General features: G+C 35.9%; 1 long non-coding RNA gene across 1 annotated transcript; it reads right to left on the bottom strand.

Moving 5' to 3' along the window:
* Positions 1-2,839: 2,839 nt before the first annotated feature.
* On the bottom strand, positions 2,840-5,872 carry LOC106942575 (uncharacterized). The gene is made up of 2 exons (XR_001423660.1): positions 5,619-5,872; positions 2,840-4,117 (listed from the first exon to the last, which is right to left on the bottom strand). It is a non-coding gene; the product is annotated as an uncharacterized LOC106942575 (long non-coding RNA).
* Positions 5,873-6,303: the final 431 nt, after the last annotated feature.

The raw sequence follows: 6,303 nt of genomic DNA, 5'->3' as shown, positions 1-6,303 counted from the left end.
CATTAAGCTGCTGTATCACTTCATGGTTTTAGTTTACATGATAGGCAGCTTGCAAATATATTTATAAATGGCTTTAAGTTTGCCGTCTGCAATGTCGTTAAACAAGTTATTGTTATACTTTAAATATTTTAGTTTAATAACAGTCTTTATTACTAAACCTTCGTAAATCAGTGATTCTTGAGAATAGGGACAAAACATGGATAAAGCACAAAATTTGAATAAAATATACACAAAATATATTTTTTCAAATATCTGACTAAACTAACCTGGGTCATGTGAGCACAACAATGTATTTTTCTTGTATTTGCTGAATATTTTTTATTTTAAACATTGTAGTCGGTGGATGATGCCTGTAAAATCCCTTGTCCAGGAGCAGAACTCAACACATTTTAGTATTTCTTTAAACAATTAAAGAAATACTAAAATTATATATTATGACAATTAAGTATAAGTAGTCATATAAATAATTATAAAAGCATCAATACATTGAATTAAAAATCATTTTTATATATTTTCCAACTCCACTGAAATTTGTCCCGAGTTTTTGTGACTCTCAGTGAAATTGTTGATAAATCTCACTTAAATGTGCAATTAATTCATTTTTAATGTATTTTACATAAATTGCATTATTTCACATGTACCAAGTTTTTCTTTTTACTCACTAGTTTGTCACCACCTTAAGTTCTCTGTCAACTCCGTCAGAAGGACTTTTTGTTGTTTTTTGTTTTAAATATTTTTTTTTGTTTGTTTCTTGAGAAACATTTGTCTGTAAAATGAGTACAAATATCACCAATAGGGTATTTTAAAAATAATTTTATATTTATTTTTGTCAGATGGTGATGACAAAGTTCTGGGTCAGGTCCATTAAAAATGTAATTTAAAAAAAATGTTGCTAAGGTACAGGCTCCCAGTTGCATCTTTACATTTCCAAAACATTATTTGTCATACTTGCATACATAAGGTTAAGAAATAATAACAATTTTTGGGGGAAAATTAAAACCCATTTTGTCCCTATTCTCAAGAATCACTGTAAATAGATATTGGTAGCGATACTATGTGAGATTGAAGCTGTGTAATATTAGTGTACATGAATCATATCCTATCATTTCAGGAGCGCAGTGACCTGCGCAGTTCGGTGGACACATTGTGGCTGCACTGCATTTAATAAACTGTCATATAACGTATTAATGCCCAAAACATTGTTGCAGTGATCTATATTTGTCTGTGTTTAATTTAATTCCAATAAAAAAACGTGTTTCCCCTGTCTGATACTGTTTTATTCTTACAAACACCTTTGTATTTAAAACATTTTAAACGGGTAGGATATTCAGATGAAGGAACTGATCTTGTGGTTTTGTCGTGTATATAAATTGTTCCAGTGCTAAGCTAAGCTTAACTCCTAAGCTTCCACTTTAGTCCCATCATTCAATGTCATCCAATGTATTTAATATTAACACAACCCGCTATAGTTTTTGGTTTGTAAACATGAAGGTAGCAGTTTGGACGCGTAGCACTGACAGATAGACTTAGCTATCTATCCATGCTACGGTAGGAAAATCTGACGAGGTAGCACTGATAGAACACCGGTCTAAGGCTGTATGGGGCCTTAAGCAGAATTTGACTTAGGAGCCCCTTTTGCTCCTAAAAAACATCAGCACCTCTAATAGCTTCTGTATTAGATTTAGTGAAATCTGGGAGAGGGAGAGTAGTTTAATTGGTCAGCCTACAAAGGGAAAAACTATAATTAATTAAAATTTACCAATTTGTATTTGTGAATAAAAAGATCTCAAACTCAAAGATTAAACTCATAGCATCAGAGTGTAGCTATGGTAAAAAAAAAAAAGATCAATGTTGTTCTTTGAACTTTTACTAAGTAAACTTGCCAGCTCCTTAAAATCTTAAGCTAAACAATTTAAAATATTTTAATTTATGTATGCTGAAACCATAAAATAAAATTTAGCAGCATTGCTAATAGTAATAAAAAATGTTACATTCATATATCTGTGGTCTGTGTTCAAATATTAACATTTATGGGCCTCTGAAGGCCTGGGGCTCCTTATGGAGCCGCTGACTTAATTTGGATTAAACAGAAGTGCAAATAACTGATATTCATTTTAATTGGATTTTTTTGTGCTGTGGTGGCGCAAGGGCAAAGCACCACCCATGTATTGAGGCCTTAGTCCTCGTGGCGGCGGTCACAGGTTCAATTCCCAGCCTGGTGTCATTTACCGCATTTCCTGTCGAACTACTTTCAAATAAAGGCCACTAGAGCCAACAAAACCTTAAAAACACATTTAATTGCATTTTTTGTTCTGTTGTTTTTAAGACTAGTTGTGGGTTTAGATAGCGTTTCACTGGCGATGTTTTCCCGTAACATAATTACTCAGTAATATTTTTATTTTTCCTGTCTACTCCACATATTTTAATACAAAAACACTTCCATTGGTGGACCGCCAATGGACCGCCTCAGTGCCCCGAACACCGGGCTTAGCAACTTTTCTGGGGGAAACCCTGCACATCTAATTATTTCTGCTCTTTTAACAGGTCAGACATTGTAGCAAACAGAGGACGGAATTATCCGTCATCATAACTCAAAATATTCACATATTTACTTCTGTAGGAGTACTTTGCAACAAAAGTTGATTTATTTTACACATGCAAAATAGGACCTTTTTAAGATGTTAACCCATGGCTTACTGAGATTCCTTGACATTGTATGGTTAATATAGAACCAGAGAATTTCATCAAGTTAATATTTATTATTCCAACAGGTACTTTAGTAATGTGTGTTGTAAAGTTGTCCTTTAGCTCTCAAGAAATGAGCAAATGGGGAGAAATATTTTTAAACCCTTTATTGAGAAGTATTCACAACAAATGTATTAGAAATTTTTGAATAAGCAAAATATGTATATGCAAACAGAAACCATTAAAAATTTTAAAAGCACTGCAGCTATATTTTGCTTGAAATAAATATCCAGTACTCTCCAAAGGAATCTAGAAATCTGTCCTGGATTGTCCAAACACACCAGTTTGGGATGACTGCTCTGTGATCAGGACCCAGAGTCCCATAATGCCAAGACATAAACTGTATCTATGCAGCATGTTCTTCACCTTCATCTGGAAATTCAACAGCAGCACACAGGTCATTCCAGATGTTCCTGGCCAGATGCAGGACTCATGCCTTAAGAGTGTAAGGCTCCATGTGTGGTAGGGCTGAAATGCAAAACGGTGGCAGTTGCTTGCAGCACTTCCTCTCCACCACAGAAGGCAACATCTCTCTGCACCTCTGGTAGATGCTCCAGGATTGTTGGCCGGAGACAGGAGGTGATGTTGGAGAAGCAGCACAATGGCTGAGTACATCAAGGCCCGGATCCCGATCCACACATTGCTCCAACACTTGCTGTGTCAGCTGTAAATAGGGCTGGGGGATATATCGAATATATTGAATTTACAGCCTGTAAATTCTATTGTTGAAGGTGCTCCTAGTGACAGATAAAAATAATTGCTGAAGCTCATTATAAGCAGCTAACATTATGTAAATAAAATAAAATGTAAATATAATTTATGATGTGCAAAGGGAAAACAATGAAACAGAGCTGTATTACATGTTTAAAAGCAGCAATTTCAGATCATAAATTCTCAACACGCCATATCCTCTACAGAGATGGTAACGAGTTGGACCGACTCCGCGACTTCTGACCTGCCCGCCTGATGCTCCATGGACACGGCGTCTTCTTCTTTCCACCCGTCACTGTTAATGTAAATCCTTTATCGGAGCCCATGGACTCCATGTCAAAACTCTAGCCGCATAGCATACAGATGACATGTCATATCGTGCAAAGCGAAAATTGTAAATTGCTAACTCACTGACTTATTACCTAGATAGCAACCTAACATTAAGTAATTACACACGTACCTGGTTTTATGTTAGCTTACTAGCCATTTATAATTGACAAAAAAAGTGCAACGTTAAAATATGAACTGACTATTTTTAAAGTGGAAAGCATACATTGATACCTACCGTTGCCATAGCTATTTATCCGCCGTCATGGAGCCTTGTTTACTACCCTGCACATGCGCTAGTCTTCTTTGTGCGGGAGGAGCTATGGAGGGAGGACTGCGTGACACAGCCGAGAACAAGGGGGCGGGATTGTTCAAATTTTCAGGCTAAGTCCACGGTTTCAAAACAGTTACACACTGCAGCTTTAAAACTCAGAGTAGGAGTAGAAAAATATAATCTGCAGAGAATGTGGAAGAGAGGAAATACAACCATTTTGTTTCACCACCTTAAAACAAAGCATGTGCTTGAATACCAGCAATGCAGCTAAGTACAAGTTTCAGTCACAACACTGGGAAGAAGATGTAGGATTTGACCCAGTTATCCACTACATTAAGTTTGTGTTTATATAGATAGATAGATAGATAGATAGATAGATAGATAGATAGATAGATAGATAGATATTATTTAACCTCTTGCCCATCATCACCAGGTCTCCCTTACATCAACAATTTTTTAAGGAAGACCTTGCAATGGTAGGTAGCAACATAAAACGAAACCATTACAGACATCATATATCCACGAAAACAAGTGTTAAATGAGTTTTTATACATGTATACATTCCACTCAATTAGTATGTGATTTTTTGTTTCTATTGTAAGTTTTCTACAAATTATATATTGATATATATATCGTTATATCCACCCATCACAATATGCATTGTGATATGAATTTAATGCCATATCGCACATCCCTACTGTCCACTTAGGTTTACATTGCGACTGTTCCTGAGTTTAAATCTGGTGAACCTAAATGTGAATGGGATTGTGTTGCTCATTTATCTGGTTATGCTCAAATGCGGTGTTTTCGAAGCGCACTGAATGCTATTCTGTAGAAAGAATAGTTTTTAAACATAATTTTAACGTGTGGCATTAAATATATATACGTCAAAAGGGGTTTAACAGCAAAGTTTTTGCGAAAGGGTTCGTTACACAGGTAGCATTTTTCAACAGGCATTAACGCAGCCACCTACAATTTAGAAACATCTGCGGTGCGCGTAGGCTTCAACCAGATAAACTCGCAACCAATTAAACCATAACACCGGTAGATTTTTAATACGGAAAAATAATGTACAGGCAGAAATGTGTAGCTGTGTGTTCTGTCCAAATAAATGTAAATTAGAAATTGGATAGGAACACAGACCGATTGTGCAAGATGAGGAAACGAACCGACTCCACAAGAGTTTATAAGAACAAGATCCAGCGGAGCTGTGGCTTCAGCTAACATATGCTAACGTTAGCGCTGACAAACTCAGCTTCTCTTCCATAAAAACACTGACCGAACAAACTAAGTATAAGAACACAATATCACTACAACAGGGGCTAAATAAATCCGCAAATATTCAGACGGGATATTTTAATGAGTTTATCAGCAGACGTTAGCTCAGCTAGCTGATGTGTGCGCAGAGTTAGGCCAAAAGATCGAATAAAGTAATCGGAAGCAGAGATCACCCGAAGGATCATTAACATCTTCTGATTTCTTCATCATTATATAAAACACGTCACTGAGCAAATGGTAATGTTAAATGTAGGTCAATACTTTGAATTTAGATAGAGCTTACCATGATTGCAGGACGTTTTTCAGTACAAGCAGAGACGGTGACCTGTCATGTGACTCGCAGTGACGTCTCTTCAGGGAAGGGTGCTTCTTCTTCTTCTTCTCCTTCTTCTTCTTCTTTTTCTATGGTGTTTTCTGGCAGTTTACAAACGTTATGCCTTACCGCCATCAACTGGACGGAGATGTAATTCAGAAATATATTTTCTTTCGATCTTCAAATCAAAAACATTCGCACACATACTAAATCCTTTCAGCTAATTTTGTAACTTTGAAATATTTAACAAATGCTAGAATTATATCCTGTGACTGATGTTCCCTTAATAAATTAACCGTTGTTACTGAAGTCCCCATTACCCTTCCTAGTCCCTTCCTCTCTTTTATATATTTTCTACAATAAATCAACACATGTTCTAGTCCTTCTGTTTCCCCACAATTAGAACAATCACCTGATAGATGTTTTCCTATTATTTTTAAACCACTACTTAAGCTAGTATGCCCAATCCTCAACCTGTTAATCCATATTTCCTCTCTTCTATTCATTATACAACTATTGTTTCTTATGATTACCTCCTTCTGTATTTTATGTAAATGCCTTCCTCTTTCTTCTAAATTCCATTTTTCCTGCCATATATTATTTATTTTATCTTTAAAACCTGTTATTCACGAGAGGACCCAAATTTGGGTCCTCT

This window comes from Poecilia latipinna, unplaced genomic scaffold, assembly GCF_001443285.1.
Source record: "Poecilia latipinna isolate Pla-1442-1.1 unplaced genomic scaffold, P_latipinna-1.0 Scaffold4392, whole genome shotgun sequence".
In the NCBI taxonomy this organism is placed as follows: domain Eukaryota; kingdom Metazoa; phylum Chordata; class Actinopteri; order Cyprinodontiformes; family Poeciliidae; genus Poecilia; species Poecilia latipinna.
This window is presented reverse-complemented; position numbering and strand designations above follow the sequence as displayed.